The following is a 24,723-nucleotide window of genomic DNA, read 5'->3' on the forward strand; positions in this document are numbered from 1 at the left end:
GAGGTGTGGCCTTGTTGGAGGAAGTGTGTCACTATGAGGATGGGCTTTGAAACCTTCCTCCTAGTTTCCTGGAAGTTAGTCTTCCCCTGGCTGCCTGCTGCTGAGGATATAGAACTCAAAAATTTCTCCTCCAGTACTGTGTCTGCCTGGACGCTGCCATCCTTCCTGCCACGATGATAATGGACTGAACCTCAGAGACTGTAAGCCAGCCCCAATTAAATGTTTGCCTTTATAAGAGTTGCCTTGGTCATGCTGTCTCTTCACAGCAATGGAATCCCTAAGACGTGGAGGTTTGGAACTCTCACCTGTAGGATAGGAGGGTGGGTCCTTCTCTTTATCCTCCTGTTTCTATGCAGCCGCTCACTCTGCTCTCTGTATCACTGAGAGGGGAACACTGCTGGCCCAGCATCTCCAGAGACCAAATGGCCACCTACTACCAGGCCAGTGAGATATGTTCCTTTGGACATGAAGGAGGGCTGCATAACGTAACACATGTAGACTTGAGTGCTCCTTCTCCTCATTCCTACCATCCTTAAGAGCAGTGAGAAACATCACTCCTGACCTCTCCAAGTCCTTTAGAGCAATATACTATTGCTTAGTTGTATCAGACTTTCAAATTGCCATAATTTCCCTACTCCGCTCAATTACCAACTACTGGTTTTCCCCCTCCTTCCTTCTATCTTAGGGTTGTTCTTGTTTCGATGAAACACCATGACCAAAAAGCAAGCTGGGGAGGAAAGGCTTATTTGTCTTACACCTCCACATTGCTGTTCTTCATCAAAGGAAGTCAAACAGGGCAGGCACCTGAAGGCAGGCACTGACGCAGAGATCATGGAGAGTGCTGCTTACTAGCCTGTTTCCAATGGCCGTCTCCAAATGGCTTTCTTATAGAACCCAGGACCACCAGCCCACAGCTGGAGCCAACCGTAATGGGTTGGTTCCCTCCCCCATCAATCACTAATTAAGAAAATGTCTTGCTGCTGGATCTTATGGAGGCATTTGCTCAATTGTGGTTTCTTCCTTTCAGAGAACTCTATAGTTTGCATGTCAAGTTTACACAAGACTACCCAACACAACTAACACTTTATCAACTTGACCTACAAACACATCACACTATTAAGCCATGATACTCCCTTTATTATTCACCCCAAGATCTTACATTAAAAGCATAAATAACTTTAAAAGTCCCACAGTCTGTGCAAATCTAAACACATTAAAATTCTAGTCTCTTTAAAATATCCACTCTCTAAACATTCAAAATCTCTTTCAAAAGTTTGATGTTTTTCATTGTAGGCTCTGTGGGACTTTAAATAGGTATCGCCCCATAGATTCATGTGTTTGAATGCTTAGCCAAAAGGAGCGGCACTATTAGGAGGTGTGGCCTTTTGGAGTAGGTGTGACCATGTTGGTGGAAGTGTGTCACTGTGAGGGTAGGCTTTTCGACCCTCCTCCTAGCTTCCTGGAAGTTAGTCTTCTCCTGGCTGCCTGCAGATCAAGATGTAGAACTATTGGCTTCTCCTCCAGCACCATGTCTGCCTGCGTGCTGCCGTGCTTCCTGCCATGATGATAATGGACTAAACCTCTCAAACTGTAAGCCAGACCCAAATTAAATGTTTTCCTTTATAAGAGTTGCTCTGATCATGGACTGACCCTGGACTCTGACCTCATAGGTAGCAGTGAATATCCTAGTAAGAGCACCAGTGGAAGGGGAAGCCCTGGGTCCTGCTAAGACTGAACCCCCAGTGAATGTGATTGTTGGGGGGAGGGCGGCAATGGGGGGAGGATGGGGAGGGGAACACCAATAGAGAAGGGGAGGGGGAGGGATTAGGGGGATGTTTGCCTGGAAACCGGGAAAGGGAATAACATTCGAAATGTAAATAAGAAATACTCAAGTTAATAAAAAAAAAATTCAAAACTGGAAAAAAAAAAGAGTTGCTCTGATCATAATGTCTCTTCACAGCAATAAAACCCTAACTAAGATGGCTCCTATCAAAATCAAAATTAAATTAAATACTCTCTTCAAGAGGGAAGAACCAGGGTACAGTTACAAACAAAACTGACCTCCAACCGTGTAAATAACTCAATGTCCAGTTATCTGGGATTCACTGACAGTCTTCTCCGATCCTCCAGGTAGGAGCTTGAGTCACTTCTTTAGCTCTGCCCTTCAGCGTACACAGCTTGTCTTCTAGGCTTTCGATGGCTCCACACGATTGCTGTTGCTGTTCTCGGTGGTGATTCTATGTTACCAGCATCTCCAAAATGCTGGAGTGTTCTGCTGCAACTGGGCAGCACTTCCACCATTAGCCTCTCACAGGCTCTCTTCATTGTGCCAGGCTTCACCTTCTTTGCATGACCTTCAGTCCTGGGCCATCAACTGCCAATGAGACGATACCTTCTCCCATGGCCTCCCCTAACCTCTCACAGTGCCAAGTCACAGCTGTTCTCCATGACTCCTTCATGCCTTCCAAACCAGTACCATCTGGGTGACCTTCACACTGTCAAGTTCAGCTTCCAGAGTCATCACAGGAACACAGCTTCTATGTACTGACTCTCAGAAAAATACTTCCCCTGGTCTCTTCTTAATCATTGCTAAACTTTCAGCTCTGACTGACCACCATTAAGTATTCCAGCAAAGGAAAAGTTTTGCTTTAGTAGTTATGGTATTCTGTTAACCACAGATGATTCTTCAGCCCTAGAAAACCAGAACAATAGAATCTTAAATCAAAATAGCAAACAGCCCCAATAGAGTCTTTAATCTCCCCTCTGAAACTTCACAGGCTAGGCCTCCATCTTCTGCACTGCTCTCAATATTCTTATCTTCCAAGCTCCAGCAGAACAGCTTACTGAGCTCTCAACACTCAATAGCTCTTAGCCCGAAGTTCTAAAGTCTCTCCTCGGTCCTTCTGAAAACAAGGTTAGGCCTGTCTTAGCAATACCCTACTCCTGGTACCAACTTGTCTTAGTTAGGATTTTTATTGCTGTGATGAAAAATAGCAAGTTTCGAAGCTTGATGAAACACTGTGATGACCGACAGCAAGTTGTGAATCAAAGGGTTTATTTATCCTATACGTCCCTATTGCTGTTCATCAAAGGAGGTCAAACATGGCAGGAACCTGGAGGCAGGAGCTGATGCAGAGGTCATGGAGGTGCTGTTTACTGGCTTGATTCCAATGGCTGTCTCAGAATGTTTTCTTTTATAATCTAGGACCACCAGCCCAGGGTCGGAACCAACTACAAGGAGCTGGGCCCTCCCCCATCAATCACTAATAGCCAGATCTTATGGAGTCATCTTCTCTATTGAGGTTTCCCTCTTTCAGATAATTCTAAGCTTATGTGTCAAGTTGACATAAGACTAGCCAGCACACCCTTCTTTCCCAACCTCTCTCTCCTCCTCTTGTCTCTTTACCTTCCAAAATGCAACCACCTACCCCTGTCTAGTGTCTGCTCTGCAGCCATCTTTGCCCTCATGATCATGCTCAATAGATATCTCAAAGAGTACTCATAAATGGTCACCCTTTATTTCTATGTTTAATTTGAATATGAGCCATATTTTCTTTTAAGTTTAGAAGTTAGGATACATATCACTCCCCTCAAAGAAGCACAATGCATGCAGCATTAATCTTAACATTCACACATAAAATCATTTATCACTTAATCTATGATATCTGGGACAAAGAAATTGCCTTCTAGTTTCCGAGCATGCCAGCTTCTCCCTGTCTCATAGCTACACACATAGACAGACCTTGCGGTACATGACCAGGTCTACTTTATTTTTCCTTCCTTAAAAAAAGACATCTTATTTCCTCCTTTCTTGCATTCTATGATTCTGCTAAACAAAGTAGGCCTCTTCTTGGGTATTCACATAAACCTCAAGGTTCTATATAAAAGTTATGTTTTTCCCACTCCTATGGCAGAGAACTTCGATGCAGTGGTTTATGTCTCCACAGTGAAGAACTGCTGTGGAAATACTGCCCTGGAGGGCAGAGGCTGTGTCTCTGTCTTCTTTCACTTTTCCTGCACTTAGCAAAACATCTGGGTGACAGATGAGTGACTAAAGAGACCACCTGAGGTGTCTGGCTGTTAAGAACTAAGTGCACCCAAAGGCAAACTTCCCTGGGAAGTAAGATATGCAGGTCTCTGGTTCCACCCAACCTGAGCTTGCTATCATGCATGGGTCACTCCCTTTTTCCCCCCTGCTTTCAGGATTTTCTGAACTCCAGAATAGGTACATCTTTTAGAACATCATTTTTGGAGAGTGGTTAAGAAAAAAGCTTTGTGTTCCAAAGCCTTTTGGCCAGCTGTAAAAAAAAGTTACAGACAGGCCCCCAAACTCTGTAACTAACGTTTCCCTAAAGGATAGAAGGTCCTTGATCCTAAGTATCTGACAGGAAGCCATCATTGTTAATGAAGGCCCCACATTTAGTTACAATACCACTGCTGTCCTGTTCTTCTTGGCAGTTCCTCCCTTTGGGAAATATCAGCAAAGCTTCTCCTGAGGTACCTACCCTTTCTCGCCTGACCTCGTTTTCTTAACACTGACCTCAGATGAGGCTACAAACAAGTCCCACCCCACAGCTGCTGTCCCATTGTGTCATCATGTCTTGGGCTGGGATTTGTTTGTTAAAAATAAATTAAAAAATCCATCTGTATGGAAAGTCCCAATAATTGCAGTCAATAGAACAGAATTCTTAGCTCTTTGTCACTGAAACTTTCAGAGGGGAAACTATGTGAAAGATCCACTCCTCTCAAGGCACTTGATTCTCATCTGTGTGTCATTTCTGAGAGTGTCGAGCTCCCTTTTAGACAACACGTTTTCCTTTCAGAGCACCAGCATATGTTTGAACAGTTACGTCTTTGTTAGGTAGGGACATTAGTACTTCCCTAAGGGTCTGATGGCTGTTTCTTAAGTGACTGGCAGTGATTCCACCCCCACCCCTCCCATTTAGTGTTTTAAAAAGCTAGTCATGGGCTGTCACTTGTCAGTATCCTTGCCAGTTCTGTGGAACACTGCCTAGAAAAAGTATAATTTGGGATTTCTGCATCTTCCTGGGTATGTCCTTTCTGGCTAAAGTGTAATTGAAGAGAAAGTTATAACAGGGCGCCCAGCTTCAAACATAGCACTGCTCTAGATTTGACAGCAAATATAAATATGGAGATGCTGACTCCAAATAGGAAATTTCAAAAATTAAAACAAAATAGAGCTAATATGACAGGAGCAGACTTGCTACCCTGCAATATAAAGTGTTCTTTTCCTCCGATTTTTTTTTAAATAAAAATTTAGACACTTAAGTAATCTTTCACTTTCCGTTGGAAATTTCCCTTATGTGAAAGCCATTTGCAACTAATTATAAAGTGACATCATCCAAGACTTTAAAAATCTTACCTCTGGAAACTCCCATGATAGGATATCATCACTAGTTTTGTCTCTGGCTCATTTAAGGGGAAGTGGCCACATGTCTAAATGGCACATCCCCAGAGTAAGGCAGCTTACCTGTCCATTGGGTTTGGTGAGTAATTGGCTTCTAACATGTCACTAACCCATTGCTGCCACACATAGTTGCAATCATGCTGGTCCTGGGACATCCAGGAGGTATTAGCCAGGGAGATGCTTCACACTTAGGCATGCTAGGACAAACCCAGCAGTCGACACATGCACTATTGTCTGAAATTGTCTGTTCTTAGATTTGATGTGTTCTTATATTTGTTCCAGGTCATACCAGAATTCTTCGTTCATGCATGTGGGATTGAGCAGTAACATGATAAGCCATTCTGAGTTCTACCTCATTCTTCCAGCAATTCTTTCACTCTACATTCTCCTCTGCTCCTTTCCTTCTCCTCTTCAGACTCCCACTGCGTCTTGCTCAGGAGGAAACTCATGTTCTCCAACTTCTCTAACACAACTTTAGGAATAGTACTTAGGGCTCTCTGATGCGTCTCTGCAGAACACCTGGATCCTCACTTTGAGCTTCCAAGGCTCTAAGTGACACTGTGTATCCACTGAAGGATGAAGGCTCGCACGCAGCTCTACAGTCTCCGTGTTCCTATCTCTCTGCATGGTCACCGCATTCCTCAATGCTTTCGCTGAGGAGATGGGACCCACTGTCCACTGGGAACTTTTTCTTTTAAAAAAAAGATTTATTTTATTTTAATTGTGTTTGTGTATTTGTGGGTATGGCCACATAAGTCCAGTTTCCTGAGAAGTGCAGAGATGTTTTGTTCTCTGGTGCTGGAGTTACAGGTGGTTGTGAGTCATTCAGTGTGGTTGCTGGGAATCAAACTTGGGTTAGTTTACACTCTTAACTGTCAGCCCTGAGAATTTAGTTCTTATTTATTTATTTAATGTGTATGAGTGTTTTGCCTGTATCTATGTGCCTGGAGCCCTTGGAGACCAGAGAGATATGAGATCCCCTGGAACTGGAGTTACAGACAAATATGAACTAAACTGGTGCTGGGACTCAAACTTGGGCCCTCTGGAAGAGCAGCAACCGCTCTCAACTACTGAGCACAGAATTTGGCTCTTATCAAAAGCATAAAACCGTATCACTTTGCTGTGCTGATTTTCAATAAATCCTAAATATTATAGTTACTTTCTTTGTAACTGCAATGATTTTCTTGATATAAACTTCTGACATCTGAACCATTAGGAGTAGAGAGTTATTGTGCTACTTTCAATTCATAATTCAATTCATAATTTAAGTTATCCAAACGGAGAGTTTTCAAACCAGCCAGGGGACAAGCATCAGATGGAGAAAGGAACTGTTTATTATTATCGGCAAGTTTTGTCATTTCTTTTTAACTGTTTGAAAAAAAAAAAAAAAACGGATCAGTTTCGTGTCACTGTTGAGAAATGGGCCCCACCACGCTAGCTAGCACTGTAGTGTGTTTTTCCCATAAAGAGTGTTTTGTGAAAGACACACCCAAACAGTACAAGAGCAGAGCTTGGGAACCTCACTCTGTTCCAGAAACCAGAGTTCCCACATAACTGCATAATGCGATGCTATCAAGTTTCCAGCTCCCCACAATGCCTGGTGCAACAGGGAGTTCATCACTGCCACAGGGAGGTGTAAGCACCAGGAGGGATGACCCAGACTGAGTGTTTGGAGTATTGGGGATTACTAGGGAAAAGCCATGGCAGCCTAGCCCTCCATCTAAGCTCTCAGTCCCAGGCCAAGTTTATCCAGGATTAAGCATGCGGCCATCTTCTCCTCCTCTCTGTGCTAGCATGGTGGATTGGTGTCTCTGTGAAGGCCCAGGAAGCACGGCGTTTACTCTGCTGATCTTGTGTTTGTACTATGAAACACTACAGTGTTTCCAGCAGCAGCTCGAGGGTCCCTTTGTAGAACAAAAGAGTTGCTCACTGACTTTCGAAGATGAGTTCCTGGTGGTAAAGATGAGGATGGTAGCTTATAGGTAAACGCCATCATGGTTGTACTAGACTTTAACCTGTGTCCACTCTTATTCCTAAGTCACTATCCAGTCCCAGATCCTAACCTGAAATGAGGCAGGCTTACCAGTAGAATGGATGGGGTTTACTGAATGTGGATAAGACCCAGGGTTGAATGCAGACTTTGCACAGTTAATAAAGTGCTTAGATCACAAGTTCAAATTCTGCACAATGTGATGAACAGTTGTTGTAAATCAGGTCTTCCAAGAGTGATGTAAACCCGGATCACAAAGAGGAGAATTCTAGCAGAGGTGCAGATAAGTTCTGGAACACAGCCCTCCGCATTCATTTGCACTTCCCGTTTGCACAGCACACATCCCATGAAGAAGGCCTGGTTGGTTCAGTTTTCCTCTGTCACAGCCTGGGTGGGCCACCTCCTGTGACCTGGATGACCAAATCCCCATGACTTCTAATCCCATGTCTTAAGAATGATCATCACCCTGACTCCTAGATCCTATGTCACTGTTTACCTTGCTAGTGGCAAATCCTTTGGCTAAAAATCATCCAGATGTCCCAGAGAGCTAAACACGGCCAGAGGTTAAGCAGTCTTGTAGAATGACTTCCAAAGACTTCCCCCAAGTAACAGAATGCTTTCTTCTTCCAATTCAATCTCATGCAGATGCCTGATGTCTAAAACAGATGGATGTGGCATGGCAGGCAATGTCCACGAGGTTTTCATATTAACCGTGAGGAATCATTACAAGCTCGAAAGGCTCCTCCTACAAGGCATAGAAGCCTTGTTATCAGTCAGGACTGCAGAGGAAGGAGGGGACCAAAAGGTACGTGAATTACTTCAGCAGCTGTTCACTTAGCAATCGTAACTTCCCTTCCATGGCCTGACCCTGAACCCAGACTTTCTGGATCTCCCTCAGAACAGAGGATGAGGGTGACCTAGAGTCTCACTGACTCCCACTCTATTGCTCAATTTGTCATTCATAGTTCTCAACAACATCCTGTTGAGAACCTGGCCAAAGGTTCCTCGCCACTCCTTCGCTGTGCATCTGTGCAAGGGATTTATGAATGTCCACAGCCTTGAGTTTGATATGTTCTCGGCTAAAGATACTTGTGTGTGTATATTGTGTGTGTGTGTGTGTGTGTGTGTGTGTGTGTGTGTGTGCGTGTGTGTGTATACTTTGAAATTATTAATAACATGCTAAAGTCATAACAATAATTTTCTATTGAACTACAATCACCACTGAAAACCTAGTTGGCTCCAGAGATGCACATAGAAGTTACAACACTGAAGAAAAAAAGGGCAGCCATTTTCAGTATCCCTTGTTGCTATGACTACAGTTTACCAATGATCTATGTGCTCTCAGAAGTTTTTTTTTAGCTTTTAAAAATTTAATTTAATTTTTTTGCCTATGCACTTTACATCCTGCCCACTGCCCTCTCCCAATTATTCCCTCCCACAATCCTTCCCCCCTTCACCTTCACCTTCCCCCAGCTCCCCAAAAGGTAGACACCTCCTTTAGTAACGTTCTGAATGGCAGAGGATGGTTGAGACGCTCACATATTTGACCAGACTTGGGAAATGGTGACTTTCTAAATAACCAGCACAGGAGATTTGAGCAGCTCTTCTGTGGGCTGTGGGAGAGCAGGCAAGTTTCAGCATTGCCCCTGTGCCCCTTCATCATTCACATGACCGTAGCCATAGAATTCACAGAGGCCTCAATGAGGTCACACAGAAGTCTTCAAGATCCTGGAGAAATGGTACCCAACAATGGAAAAAGGAGCATGTGTTTGTGCAGTAACTTAGGCAGGTCCAAAAATCTCTAATAACTATCAGACCATTTGACAAGACAAAAATGGAGGCACTTGAGATGACCTGGCAGGAAAGGTGGAAGCCTAACATATTTATAGCATCTCTTATCTGCCCTGAGCCCATGACATACAAATGAAACAGGACATTATGAAGATTCTGATCCACAAAATGGAGTTAATCATAAGTGCACATACACCATTAAAGGGAGAGATTTTGACGGGATGGTCAAAGGGTTACCCCTTCTTCCCACTAGGCCATATTAACATTTTCTTGGTTAGACTTGTAGTCCTAGAATCTTTCAATGCAGCACTCTACAAAGCTACTTCCAAGATTCTAGAAGAGACCGAAGAGCCATTTCTGTGATTCCCACTTTGTTCTCTTCTCCTGTCCTCGACCCACTACTGTGTTGTCACTAAGGGATTACGCTGAGCAAGAGGAGGCTTCTTCATCCACAATGTCCCCTCCAAAGCAAGACCCCACCTTCGAAGATGTGGACTAGTCCCTCTCTACCATAATATTTGTCTCAGTCCAAGGACTCAGAGAGAAACTGAGGAAGCTGCTCCCTGCGGAGCATTAAAAGGACACCACAGGATTTTGTATGAGAAGAATAAACCGTGACTTATCCTCAATGACAAGATTCCATAGGGCTGATATGGACTGTTTCAACATTAATTACATAAATTTGCCAACCACCGCTGGCTCTACCCTTAAGATTTTCAATAACAGCCTAATTTGCCAAGCTTCCTGATGACTTCAAATAGTTGTCCAGCCCAGGGGCCCTCCTAAGTGGGACAGTGACTCACTGCCCCGAGACGCCCCATGCTCTCTGGACTGGGGCCATCCTCCCTTTCCTCCTCAACTCTGTCTTCCTCCCATCCTCTCCCCAGAAGGATTGTTAAGTCCCTTTGTTTGGTCCACCCACAGCCGGGCCTCACCCCACGATTGCTTCACCTTCCCCTGGCTGCTCTTATCTGTCCTGACGACCCTTTAGCGACTCTCCTTCCCACCCCGTGGTGCTCTGGGCTGCATTCTCTGGCTCTCAGCCTCTTCCCCAGTTGCTATCTTCCCTTTCTCCATGCTCCTCTGTTTCCTGAGTCCCCACCCTTCCTGGTCCATCTCAGTGTTCCTCTTGAAGATCTATCCTTCTACATGGGTTTCTTTTTAAATATCCTCAGTTGAAATCCAATTTCAAAGGACGTTGGCCATTCTCTTGTCAAGAGTTTGTCCTGATGCTCTTTTCTCAGGCTCCTCCTCTGTCTTGTCCACTGATAGACCAGTCATTATCACGTGGGAAGGGGAAATACGAGTTCAATCTTTCCTCGTCGTTGGAGTGAATGGGAGGACAAAGAGCAGAGAGTCCTAGTATGAGTTACTTATGTTATTGTTGTGATCAAATACCAGTAAGAAGCATTTTTAGGAAGAATGGAGGCTGGGATGTGATCACCCTTCCTAGTAGCTGAGTGGAGCAGGGCATTCTGTATTCTGCTAAGGCAGAAGGCTGCAGTAACCATTACATTTGTCATTCAGGGTTTCAAGACTGGCTGCTTGTGATTCCTACTTCCACGGGCAATAGTCAGATGTTAACTCCCCTATACCTGCTTCTAGAAACCTAGAAAGCCTTCCTGGTCATTTTATTCTCCTGTAAAATGTACACACACACACACACACACACACACACACACACTACCCAAATGATTAATATAGGCCTTGAACCTTTCACTTATTTCCTCAATCTTTCTATAACTCTATAGTCACACAAATGCATATTTTCAAAGGCTTTTTTAAATGTATGCACTTGTGTATGTTTCTGCTTGTGATTATGTGCATAGTGCAGGTGTCTGCAGAGGCATCAGATTCCCCTGGAACTACAGTTACAGGTCATTGTGAGCCATTCATTGTGGGTGCTGGGACCTGAACTTGGGCCCGCTGCAGTAGGTGAGTAATCGCACCAGTTCCTAAACATGTGATTGAAGTCTTCTAGAAATAAATGTAGCCTCCTCCAGCCAAGCAAGATGCCCAAAGGAAAGAAGGCCAAGGGGAAGAAGGTGGCCCCGGCCCCCGCCGTGGTCAAGAAACAGGAGGCCAAAAGGGTGGTCAATCCTTTGTTTGAGAAAAGGCCTAAGAACTTCAGCATTGGGCAGGACATCCAGCCCAAAAGAGATCTCACACGCTTCGTCAAATGGCCCCGTTACATCAGGCTGCAGCGGCAAAGAGCCATCCTCTATAAGCGGCTCACAGTACCTCCTGCCATCAACCAGTTCACCCAGGCCCTGGACAGGCAAACAGCGACTCAGCTGCTAAGCTTGCCCACAAGTACAGGCCAGAGACAAAGCAGGAGAAGAAGCAAAGGCTGCTGGCCCGAGCTGAGAAGAAAGCTGCTGGCAAAGGGAACGTCCCAACTAAGAGACCACCTGTCCTCCGAGCAGGGGTCAACACAGTCACCACCTTGGTGGAGAACAAGAAGGCTCAGCTGGTGGTGATTGCCCATGATGTAGACCCCATTGAGCTGGTGGTTTTCCTGCCTGCCCTTTGTCAAAAGATGGGGGTACCCTACTGCACCATCAAGGGAAAGGCCAGGCTGGAGCTCCTGGTCCACAGGAAGACATGCACCACTGTTGCCTTCACACAGGTTAACTCAGAAGGCAAGGGTGCTTTGCCTAAGCTGGTGGAAGCTCTTAGGACCAATTATAATGACAGATATGACGAGATCCGCCACCACTGGGGAGGCAACGTCCTGGGTCCTAAGTCTGTGGCTCACATTGCCAAGCTGGAAAAGGCAAAGGCTAAAGAACTCGCCACTAAGCTGGGTTAAATGTACACTTAAGTTTTCTGTACATAAATATAATTACAAAATTAAAAAAAAGAAATAAATGAAGCAATACAATCATTAATGATAAGAAAGGCAATGAAGGACTTTTTCCCCTGAATATTCCCTTTCTCTTCACATTTCACCTCAGGTTTCTCTTACATCCCACTGGCTCTGGCTGGCCTGCCCACTCCCATTGGCTCTGGCTGGCCTGCCCACTCCCATTGGCTCTGGCTGGCCTGCCCACTCCCATTGGCTCTGGCTGGTCTGCCCGCTCCCAGTGGCTCTGCTTTTCTTTTCCATTCGTTTTCATTCCAAAGAAAGTGCTCAGTTCCCAGACTTTTGAATCCCTGTGTTGGGAAGCCTCTGTGCCTTCCCGGCCAAGGAACCAGTCTTAGGACAGTGCTACCAAGGGCATCTCAGACTGACTAGACTCAAGAGAAGAATGTTTCCAGGGGTGGCGGGGTGAACAAGAGGCTTTGAAATTGTTCTTTTTACTCTTTCTTAGAAAACTTTGAGGAAAGAAAAACGTTTACGAACACATCCTCGTCCGTCTACAGATGTAGACTGTTTAGCAGTGGAGTATGAGGCTGTAAGTGTTGACTCTTAAATAAGTCAAACTAACCAGGAAGTGTGATACTTTTCTAGAAAATTAAGGCTGTTCTTGCCTCAAGCTACTGGAAAATGTACTTCAGGAAAAAATGAGAAAGAAAACAAGGGGAGAAGAAGCGTGAGCTCAGATCTCAGGGGCAGAACCCAAGAACAGAGCACGGGGAGTCTCAGAAGTCAATTATGAGGCAGGGGAATATGAAGCTTGGAGAGGCAGCTTTGTTTCCCATGCTATGACAGGAGGGAGGAAGCTTGAGAAAAGTCACATCCTTCTTTCCTTAAGAAACAAGTAAAGGCGACCAGGCGCTAGTGGCCTATACCTTTAATCCCAGCACTCTGGAGGCAGATGAAGGTGAATCTCTGAGTTCAAGGCCAGCCTGGTCTACAGAATAAGCTCCAGGACAGCCGGGGCTACACAAAAAACCTGGTCTTGAAAAACAAAAAGGCAAAACAAACGAAAGAGAGGGAGAGGGAGAGGGAGAGGGAGAGGGAGAGGGAGAGGGAGAGGGAGAGAGAGAGAGAGAGAGAGAGAGAGACAAGGGAACATGTGCAGAGCCGATGATGGGTAGGGTCCATCTTGGATGGCTACACTTCCCCACCAACCCCATACTTTTATTTTACAGTCTCATTTGTTCTCCAGGCTTGGGCTCAGGTGATCCTCCAGTCTCTGCATCCTGAGTAGCAGGGATTCCACAGGCCCACTACAGACCTTATGTCTCTCTTGTGCTCTTGTTTCAAGTGTAACAGAAGATACTAGCTGGGATGCAGCTTCCTGAGGCAAAGAAGACTGGCTAGAACAACCTAGGCTCTTTCTGTCCTCTCCATCTCTGAGTGTCGTGAAACTGTTCCGACGTCCCACAGAAGCCTTAATTCACCACCAAAATCTTCATCTTCTGAACCTAGACCAACTGGCACAGTTTTCTCCCCAGAGAGCAGCCAAGTCTTCGTTATAGAGAAAACACCAGGATAATCTGTCTGTGGTGATCTTTTGTAAATATCCAGACCAAAAAAAAAAAAAAAAAAACTATTTGCAGCTTTTCTCTCTAAAACATGTTCAAGCTATATTCCATTGGCTGTCCCTCCCCAGTGACTTTTTGGGTGTGGTCATTCTGACTCCAGGTACTTTCAGTGTGGGCTTCACTGGGACTCTTCATTTGTGGTACGAGTGTGGCATCTGCCCTGGCCAGTGTTCTGACCCTTAAGCCACAGCTCACAGCAAATCCTAGGCATCTCTTTTTTTTTTTTCTTTTTTCTTTTTTTCGGAGCTGGGGACCGAACCCAGGGCCTTGCGCTTCCTAGGTAAGCGCTCTACCACTGAGCTAAATCCCCAGCCCCATCCTAGGCATCTCTTATCCATTGCTACCTACCTCAACATACACAGTAGATCTGCTTCATGCTACCTGTTCTTTCTCACCGTACTTAGACACATTGGTAGGCACTACACAGTAACCTTGCAGGAATGAGAGCAAAGCCATGAACTCGGGACAAGAGCAGTTAAGTCCTTTGAGATACGATTTTTTTTTTTCCTTTTCTTTTTTTCGGAGCTGGGGACCGAACCCAGGGCCTTGCGCTTGCTAGGCAAGCGCCCTACCACTGAGCTAAATCCCCAACCCCTGAGATACGATTTTTAAGCAATTGATAATGTATAAGAAAAGGGAATCTGCTTGCTCTCAATGCATACAAGAGAACCTTCGAGAAGAAAGTGCAAGTTAGCACGCTACCAGGTTTAGAAGTGAGCAATGTGCACTCAGATAAAGCAATACAAATACTGAATGCTGACTCTGTTTAGGATTTTTTTGTTTACCTTTTGTTTTTGCTTTTAAAAGCAGGGTCTCAAGGCCCAGAACAGGTCGTTCTAGAGTTCACTATACAGCTAAGCATAACCCTGAACTCCTGATCTTTGTCCTTCTACTGCCCAAGCTCTGGGATTATAGTGTGCAATAACATGCCTGGCCTGGTATGTTGACTTTTAATCTTTTTAAAAAGAGTCGATAGACAAAGCATGGATGCTTGACATCTGAGCATAAGTAAATGTTAGTTGATTTGGTTGTGCAAAAAAAAAAATGTCTCTGGTTGTAGTTTACAAGAGGAGGAAGTAATAGAATGAAAATAGTCACCGTCACCTCTCACTGCGATTGTGCCTGTCCAGTAGAGGGTGAACTCAGCAGCCACCCCGAGGATTCCTTTTCTCTTTTACATTTTCCATGTTTTGTGTCATTTCCCCTCTCCTTGCCCTGTAGCCCTGAGAATGCAATGATGAAGGTACCAACATCTGCGCGGAGGGCGGGGGGGAGTCATTCTTTAGAAAACAAATGTCGCTGTTTCTAGGCTGAGATTTCATGTTAACCAGAAGACAGTTTATTTACGGAGTCCTGTGAAGCTGGAAACACACAAGAGGGCAGGAAATCCCTAGTGCCCGCATGCCTTCGTTTTCTGTTCTCGGATGACAGTGAGGACATTCTGTGTATGCAGGTGGCTTCTTGCTGAGATGTGAAAGGGAAATTGTCAACAGTGATTTACAACCAAACTGTTTACTCATGTTTTTATGACACAGTTCTCTTAGTTCTGCTGCCCACAAGGGAGACCTGGAGTAAGGGGTAAGACTATCCGGTTGGCCACCAAGGAATAGCCTAACTCAGTGCATTCGAAAACATGGGAGCACCTCAGAGCCCAGTGATACTCCCAGGCTACATAAGGTCATCTGTGACCACATTGCATGACGTCTGCCCTTATAGATAGAAGCTGCTGGCTGAGCTGCAAGCACAGATATTAATGAGGGAACTAGGGAACAGGCGGAAGGGTTAGGACATCCCAAAACTCTAAATCAAGATTTATATTTTTTTGGACTCTAGCATATCTAAAGAATTAGCACAGCTTCTGTGACTTCCAACTCCCTCTGAAGGGGTTCCTTCCACTCCTATCTCAAAACTGTGGAATGAAATGAGACACGCAGATTTCAACCCATCTTTATACTCCAGCCCACTTGAGTCACCTCACATTGACATTCTCACTGACCCTTTAAATATCATAATATCAAATTTTGTATCAATTGAGTTCCAATCTTGAAAGTAAAAGCCATCCTTAGAGAAGGGGATGGGAACCAAGATATTTGAGTCCAGTCTTTTTAATTGTGAGAAAACGGCAGGTCATAAACAAAATAAGAGTTCATTTTTCTAAAAATTAAATGGAACTGGAATTATAAAACAAAAGCTAACCATGGGAAGGATGTGGGACAGGTCCTGGGGACCAAGAGGATTTCTGGGAAAAAAAATGGCCAAGCAAGAGTGCAGTTCAGATCGCAGCCTGCCCAATAGCAAGCAGATCCTGTCAGCAGCAGCAAAGGGAGAGTGTCTTTGTCTAACAGTTTCTTGAGAGCTGAATAGCAACCAGGCAGTGGCCTTTGAATCTTTCCCCATAAATGAACCTGAATGTGTGACTCACCTCTCCCCAGAGAATGCCAGTCAAGGATGCCATGGGATGCTTCTTCACTAAGAATTCAGAGTCCAGAAGTGTATCCCCAAGTCCCACTGGGAAACCTTATGAATACTGTCATAACCAACAAGATTCTGTCACTTCTTACTGGCTAGATGCGAGGGCCTGGCCTGTAAGTGACTATTATACTACCATAATCTCTGCATGTAATATAGTGGCCAATGCTAAGGCATCTATGGAAATTATTTATGCTCACTGATGCTGGAGCGGACACTGAATGCAGCCTTTTTATCTTGCCAGTCAAAAACTATATTGGATCAAGGTGCACACTGTGAGCCTGTCCCTTTTGTTGGTATGACTGATGGCACTGCCATCTTATAGCCTCCTCTTCCTTTCTCTCCTCTTCCTCTTCTTCCTCTTTCCTCACTGGGGATTTGAACCAGTACCTTGAACAGGAGGCAGATCAATGATCTACCACCGAGTTTCACTCTTAGCTCTATCCTAGTTAGTTTACCTCCCTGAAGTTCCTTTGCATCTGTGTTAACTGGGATGTTTCAGCTATACAGACCTTGTGTGCTGGACTCTGCCCTATTTAAGAATGGTTCTGTCCAAAGAGTCACCCTACTAAGTCACCAGTTGTCCCATGCCTATCTTCTGGTGATCAGATGTTCAGACAGACCGAAATGTGATTTTCTCATATGTCTAGCTCTAAGACTAGAAGACAGAGTCCACCTTCCCTGTGTTGCAAACAAACAAAAAACTCTTCTGAGTTTACTGTTATATGGGTAGTCAAAATTGTTAACCATGACTATTATCGGACCAATGGATGAGCAGAAGAAGGTATAATTCCTGTAATCAGCCTTCAGAAGGAACCAATGGGTCACAAAATAGATTCCCAAAGCCTGAATAAAATCTTACTTGGATGAGCCAGTCAGAGTCTAACCCAGACAAGACTCCAAAACAGATCTTTCTAAGAACCCGACATTCTGTCTGTCTACCTGGATTCCTTCCTACCTGGGTAGGTTCCTGTTTGGACCTTTGGTGTTCTAGGATGCCTCTGTCAGAACTGTCTTGCTGCCTCAGGGAAAACTTAATTCTGGTGATTTCCACCAAACAAACAAAACCTAAAACCCCCTCCATGTTCTGAACCTGGACAGAGTGGTGCTCCTTTCTCCCCTGAGAGCAGTTCCAAGGCTTTGTTACAGAGAAACACCAGGATTATCTGTCTTGTGGTGACTTTCTGCAAATATCCAGACACCAAGACTATTGGCAGCTTTTCTAGCTAAAACGAATTCAAGTTCTGTTCCATTGGACATCCCTTGCCAGCATTCCCTCCTGGGGAAGCCAGCCAATGTGTCACAAACATCACTTGCAGCATCCCACACAGTGATGCATTGACGTACTTCTGGAAGCCACATAAAGCTTGAAAGAACTGAGAATGACTGACTTCTTGGTGCATTGGCACCTTGGGCAGATTCTCAGGCACACACAACCTTTCTCACCCTGCTGCTCCATTAAAACTGACCTGACTGAAGAAGAGTGGAGGCCAGCAAGACTCTCTACCACCTCTAGGATGACACAGACAGCTACACACCAAATGACCAGTGTTTCATTTTTATTTTATGAGTATTATTTTTTGAGGCAGGGTCTTATGATGTAGCCCAAGCTGGCCCTGAACTCCAAGTGTAGCTGAGGGTAACCTTGAACCTCTGATCCTCCAGCCTTTATCTCCCTAGTGCTGGGATTGCAGGTCTGTGCCACCATGCCCTGTTTTATGCAGTGCTGCCAGATAGAACCCAGAGATTCACATATGTTAGGTGGGCACTTTGCCGGTAGAGTTTCACTTCTGACTTAGGACCAATACTTTGGTTAGCACGTTTGTGTCTGCTTAGCTCTGAGCTTGTGAAAAAGAATGTTACTATCTTCTCTACTGTGCATCTCCTGTCCCCATTAATTAAGTATGATTCACCACTTACCGTTTTAACAGATAAATTAACTTTGAGCTAAATGAGAAATTGGGACAGCTAAATGGGTTCAGAATTAGGGGGAAGCTGAGGAGTTAACTAATTAGATCAGTGTCATCACCTCAGGATTTTGGTACACTTTAAGTACCCGCTCTACACCCCAATTCCACTGGGCACAAGAAGGTATCCATGTCATCAGTAAAGCACAGCAAGGGAGTTACATACAGAGCAGCACCAGCTCAGAACAAGAAGACACCAGGAAAGCCCCGGCATTGTAACACCATCTGCATGACCCCACTGGGAAGAGAGAACTCACCATCTCTGTTTGCTGCCTCCATTTCCCTGTTTTGAAAGGACACGCTAAGGATTGTGAATCTTTGGCAAAAGCAGTTCCCTTTTGGAAGAAGGGGAAATTGATATGAGGGAGGATGAATGGGAGGGGACATGAGGGACCAGTGATAAACTCCCCCAAAACAGGAGAATTTCTCCTCGAGAGCTGGCAGCTCCAACAGCTTGAGTCATGTGGGAATGACAGGGAAAAGGTAGAACGTGGCGGCCCGAGGTAATGGCACTCTGTTTTACACAGCTCCTCTCCTGTGAGGAGATACTGTCCTGAGAGCATCAGGCTCTGTTCCTAATAAATTCCAGTGGACGAAGGCAGACATTTTACCTAAGGACACTGTTCAGATGATTACAGTTTCAGAAGCCAGAAAAATGGGGCTGATACCCATTAATGTGACCTGTCTGTTCAGCAGGGTTCCCAGCTTTCTGTCATGGAGAAGGTATGTGCTGACTCTCACTGAACCTGGAGACTTCAGTTCTTCCCTGTGCACAATGTCTCTTCTTCCAGAGACGTTTGTTGTTGTTGTTGTTGTTCATTTTGTTTATTTGTTTTTATAAAACATAGTTTTATGTTCCTTCCAGCCTGAACCAGTGCCCTGAGCAGACCTTGTGCACTGGCCCTGTACCCACTCCTACAACACCCAGAGGAAGCCTGACTCCCAGGTGCTGTAAAATGCCCAGAATCAAAGGTGAGGAGGTCACAACAACTGCCTCAACACCAGAAGTAACTGGGACCCCCAGGCTCAAGGGATGCAGAAACCCCCCACCCAGCCAGTGGCACAGCTCCCTTCCTGTCTGAACCAGTGCCCTGAGCAGACCATGGGTGCTGGCTCCACACCAAGTACCACAACACCCAGAGGAAGCCGGACTCCCAAGTGCTCTAACGTGCCCAGGATCACAGGATCACAGAGGAAGCCGGACTCCCAGGAGATTGGACACAACCAGGATCTCAGGATCACAGGATCCCAGAATCATAGGATCACAGAGACAGCTGGACTCTGAGGAGTTCTGACATAACCAGGATCACGGGAGGGACGGGCTGCAGTCAGAGACCGTGAGGGCAGGTAACACTAGAGATAACCAGAACTAACAGAAAACAACAATCAAGTTTCCTTAATATCTCTTAACATCAATGGACTCAATTCCTCAATAAAAATACATAGACTAACTGACTGGATACATAAACAGGACTCAGTGTTTTGCATACAGCAAACACACCTCAGTGACAAAGACAGACACGACCTCAGGGTAAAAGGCTCGGAAAAAGCTCAGGTGACAGCAGATGCTGGGGAGGATGTGGAAAAAGAGGAACACTCCTCCATTGTTGGTGGGATTGCAAGCTGGTACAGCCACTCTGGAAATCAGTCTGCTGGTTCCTCAGAAAATTGGACATAGTACCTGAGAACCCAGCTATACCACTCCTGGGCATAAACCCAAAAATTTCCAAGCAAATGGTCCCAAGAAACAAGCTGGAGTAGCTATTCTAATATCTAATAAAATTGACTTTTAACCAAATGTTATCAAAAAAGACAAAGAAGGATACTTTATCTACATCAAAGGAAAATTCTACCAAGATGAACTCTCAATTCTAAACTTCTATGCTCCAAATGCAAGGGTACCCACATTCATAAAAGAAACTTTACTAAAACTCAAAGCACACATAGCACCACACACAGTAATAGTGGGAGACTTCAACACCCCACTCCCAGCAATGGACAGATCGTGGAAACAAAAACTAAACAGAGACACAGAGAAACTAACAGAAGTTGTGAACCAGGATTTAACAGATATCTATAGATATCTGGTCACAAAACAGGCCTTAAAAGATACAAGAAGATTGAAATACCTCCTTGCATCTTATCAGATCACCACGGACAAAGACTGGTCTTCACTAACAACAAAAACGACAGAAATCCCACATACACATGGAAGCTGAACAATGCTCTACTCAATGATAACTTGGTTAAGGAAGAAATAAAGAATGGGTGGGTGGGTGGGGGAGCACCCTCATGGAGGCAAGGGGTGGGGGATGGTTTGGGGGGCTTTTGGAGGGGAAATTGGGAAAGGGGCTAACATTTGAAATGTAAATAAAGAAAATATCCAATAAAAGAAAAGGAAAAAACCCATAGTTTTAAATAAGATATATGAATTATTTTCCTGTTTTTCTATTCTAACAAACTGTCACTTGTTCCTGATTTCACCATGTAGGTGTAGACTCTTAGACGTTTTAAAACACTTTTCAATTCAGAGTATAAGAACCAGGTGCTTCCAGCAATTGATAGCCTCTTGCTTTGAGACAAACAGCTGAACAATAGATCTTCTATTCAAGGCTCTCCAAATTTTAGCAATAATTTTTTAAATGAATTAAGAAGTTTAAGTTCGGGAGCTTGGTCACACCTTTAAATGTTTTGTTCTTGTTTCTCTTTAGATCTAGGTTCAGAAAACTGAGCTGCAGAGACTCAGAGGTTTGCTTTTCTTCCTTCTCCTCCTCCTCCTCCTCCTCCTCCTCCTCCTCCTCCTCCTCCTCCTCCTCCTCCTCCTCCTCCTCCTCCTCCTCTTCTTCTTCTTCTTCTTCTTCTTCTTCTTCTTCTTCTTCTTCTTAAATATTTTTCATTATTGTCTTTGTTAGGGTTTTACTTCTGTGAAGAGACACCATGACCAAGACAACTCTTATAAGGACAACATTTAATTGGGGCTGGCTTACAGGTTCAGAGGTTCATTCCAAATCATCAAGTTGGGAACACAGCAGTATCCAGGCAGGCATGGTGCAGGAGGAGCTGAGAGTTCTACATCTTCATCTGAAGGCCGCTCCCAGAATACCTACTTCCAGGAAGTTAGGATGAGGGCCTTAAGTCCACCCCCACAGTGACATACCTGTTCCAATAAGGCCACACTTCCTACTAATGACACTCCCTGGGCCAAGTATATACAAACCATCATGATTATTAAATAAGTGTGCATGTCTGCACACACATACGTGCTAGAGGACAATTTTGAGGAGCCAATTCTCTTTTTCTACCTTTGATTGGTTCCTAGGATCAAACTCAGGTTGCCAGACTTATACAGCAAATACCTTTACTCACTGAGCTGTCTTATCAGATCAAAGCTTGTATTTTCAATGGGAGAGACCATTTTCCTAATAACTCTGCATTGCAGGCCTGGTGGAATGTATGAAGAGGAGGCTTCTCTGCTGCTGAGGCAATGAAACTCATAAGTGTGAAGGGCACCTGGTCAGTGACTAGTCCTGTCATCTATTTGGAAGACCGAGGCAGGGAGATTGCCAGCTCAAGGACTTTCTGGGTTACAGAGGGAGTTTAAGGCCAGTCTGACCCAGGTTCATGAAGGAAAAAAAAATGGAGGGAGTTTGGCACATAGCTCAATTGTACAGTGCTTGCCTAGCATGCATAAAACCTGTACTCAATCTCCAGTACTGAAAAAAAAAACCAGTATGGTGGGTAGATGGGGACAGAGCAGAGCTGGTCTGTTTATGAAGATCAGGACTGGCTCTGGTACTCAGTATCTACAACTGAGAGGTCCTGAGTCTATGGATGGAGGACGCTCACAGCACAGAAGGTGCATACACACAGGGCTTTGGCCTTATCCCCACTGCTGTTTTAAGGACTCTGGCTATAGGGCCAAGTCATGGGCTCCCTTGAGCAGAGAGGGGTGCCATCAGAGGGGACACTGTGTCACTACTCCAGTGGTAACTATTTCCAAAAAGAACAGACAGGAAGCCATCTAGCCCTTCTGTTTGATGCTTTCCAGTGATGTTCCTCGGGACTGGCCTGTTCGACTGAAGAAACCTTGTTGGGGTCTTAGGGTTCTCACATGGACATAATGTGGTTGTTTAAGCATTTGTGAGAATTCCACTGCATTTTGGCCCCAGGCTAGTGAGTCAGTTACATTTGTGAAGTGATTAGCAGGCTGCCGGGCCCAGTTTTAAAGGCTCTATAAAAGACGCTCCTTAGTATCGAGCACACGTGCCTTAGCAGCTAAGAGCACAGAACAGTACTTCTTGGCAGTCTGAGTTCCCTAAGGAGAGGGCGGGCCTTAGAAGCCAGAGAAGAGAATGGAATCATTTAGCTGACACACACCCAGATCCTCCTTGGAATCTTCCACCCACAGAAGTCTGACCCAATTTGTTGGGCTCTTCTCCTGAGACCCCCTGGTTTGAGCACTAAATCCAAACCTCCATAATGGGCTGTGGCTAGGAAGAGGGGAACAGAACTTGCATCTCCCGCCTTAAACCTCACCTCATCTCTTCCCTGGGGCCAGGAGGCTGCAGATTCTGCCTGGTGGGCAGTAAAGACCTTGCCGTGGATGGAGAGGCAGCCAGGTCATGGGCACCCTGCGATTTCTTGTCTCAGGGAGGGGAGAAGAGGCCATGTCAGTGCAAGGCAGTGGGAAGTACCCACCAAACAGCCCCTGGGCTTGGTGTGTAGCTAGAGGACTTTTAGAACTTTCAAACATGGGGTTCTATGACATTTCTTTCACGGTGGGGGTTCATATCAATCATTTAAGTCAGACTGGGTGGAGCCAACACTGGTTTGCAGCCTGGGGTTCCTATCTTTCTGGAGACTCATCTGTGCCCTACAGGAACAGAAGGCTAAGTGCAGAAGCCATCTTGGGTGTGGATTTTCAAGTTCTCTGAGAGCTGGGAGCATGAATTGGCTTCACCCGGGGGTGGGGTGGGGTGTGGTGGGGCAGGTACAAATGGAAGCCCAGGGCAGTGTTCATAGCCATCGCTCTCACTGAGTCCAGCTGAGGCACAGACCTTTTCTTCTCCCTGTCACCAGGGCCTGTGGCACTAAAGCAGCTTCTTTGGAGCCAGCTGATGATATATCAGTTCCCTCTGTTTATGGGAAGTTTAGTGATCTAAGATATGCTTTTGCCTTGATGGGAGCAAAGGGGAACATAGAGGAATATAAACTCTTCAATGCTTGTTAAAACTGAAGTAGGCAGCAGGAAAAAGCCAAGTGCAGGGAGATGAGGCAAAGGTCAGAGGTAGGGAGGGCTGGTGGTTTCTGTGGGGCATAGAAAGGTCCTGGGGAAGATGTAGAAGCCAGGGCTTATAAACCACAATAAGAAAGTATCTACTGTGTAGCTGGGCACCCTCATCCTTTGCTATTAGCAAGCTCTCTGCAGTGCCTTGTTACATCTAATCTTCCATAGGCCCCTCTATACCTCCACAATGTTTGCGCTTAGGGGAACTAGACGGATGTAGGAAAACTGGGTCCCAGATCGAGGTGACTTTCTTTCCCTGGGGCACCAGATGACATAGCAGGGAAAATTTCTCTTAATCAGTGTGTGTCCCTTTCTTCCCCTTCCCAAACCACTACATTGCATAGGGCCCTCCCTCATAGGGTTACTCCTTTCATCAAGGGATTGAAGTGGACATAATTCTGCCCTCATGCCTTACCAGGCAGTAGCCATGTTATGGCATGGCCAACTGAGACACTGTACATAAGCAACGGTGAGAGAGGAGTCAGGGCCTTCCCTGCTTGGCCTACCATCTCAGTGACTTCTCATTTCAGACATAAGCCTGTCCACTCCACATAAATTAACATTCCAAATGTTCCCAAAGCAACCCAGGTAGCCAAATTACTGCCCAAGTCATGCTAGCCCCACCCTGTTCCTCTACTCTTTTTTCACACACAACCTGCCAGCTGGCCAAAGACTCCTCTGTCCTTGCCACTGGGGTATCCTCTTCATGTAAAAGCTTGCTCAGGTGGGCTGCCATGTCCTTTGAAGGGTTCCTCAGCATCTCTGAGGGAAAGGGCCGGTCACAGGTTACTATGTAACTTCACACCACAGTTTAAGGCTTCTTTTGTGGGAAAGAGGAGCACCGCACAACTTGAAGAATTTATGGCTCGCCTGGGTGATGAAAAGCACACTCCGAGACAGACGGAAGCTGGGAAGCCCCCAGTTGGCCGCCACTCAGCACATATTTGTGAGCTCCCTCCTGTCGAGCACTCCCAATTCGTCTTTTCTCCGTCGTCACTACGTCCAGGGTGCCACAGGGCAAAATGCAACCTGAAAAGTCAGGTCTGGAAAGATACAAGTGGCTTAACATAAACCGCCTTTGTCAGTTGACATTTGGAAAAATTCCTAGAAAGTCTATGGAGTGTGTGTCAGCTGAAAAACATTCACTAAGCCCCGTTTCCCCCAATCCGATCCTCCCCAGGACTTAGCCTGTAAGAAGAATTGCTTCTTGTGGTGTGTTTTACATGTGGAAGTCATGGTGTGGCTGTGTACACGTCTCTCTGGCTCACTCTTCTTCCCAGTGTCCTTCAGAGCCCTGTACAGCACGCCGCACGCCGCTCAAGTTCCTCTTTCTGCTTTAAGCTTCTGATCTCCCACT

General features: G+C 45.4%; 1 long non-coding RNA gene across 3 annotated transcripts; it reads left to right on the forward strand.

Annotated features, from left to right (window-relative positions):
- Positions 1 to 1,398: 1,398 nt before the first annotated feature.
- On the forward strand, positions 1,399 to 13,675 carry LOC147995665 (uncharacterized). 3 transcript variants are annotated; one of them, XR_015683769.1, is made up of 4 exons: positions 1,492 to 1,590; positions 1,961 to 2,130; positions 8,064 to 8,223; positions 13,364 to 13,631. It is a non-coding gene; the product is annotated as an uncharacterized LOC147995665 (long non-coding RNA). The 3 variants fall into 3 exon arrangements; XR_015683768.1 differs by lacking the exon at positions 1,961 to 2,130 and having other exon boundaries at positions 1,399 to 1,590; positions 13,364 to 13,668; XR_015683767.1 differs by lacking the exons at positions 1,492 to 1,590; positions 1,961 to 2,130 and adding an exon at positions 7,741 to 7,778 and having other exon boundaries at positions 13,364 to 13,675.
- Positions 13,676 to 24,723: the final 11,048 nt, after the last annotated feature.

This window comes from Rattus norvegicus, chromosome 3 (assembly GCF_021556685.1).
Source record: "Rattus norvegicus strain SHRSP/BbbUtx chromosome 3, alternate assembly SHRSP_T2T, whole genome shotgun sequence".
Taxonomy (NCBI): Eukaryota; Metazoa; Chordata; class Mammalia; order Rodentia; family Muridae; genus Rattus; species Rattus norvegicus.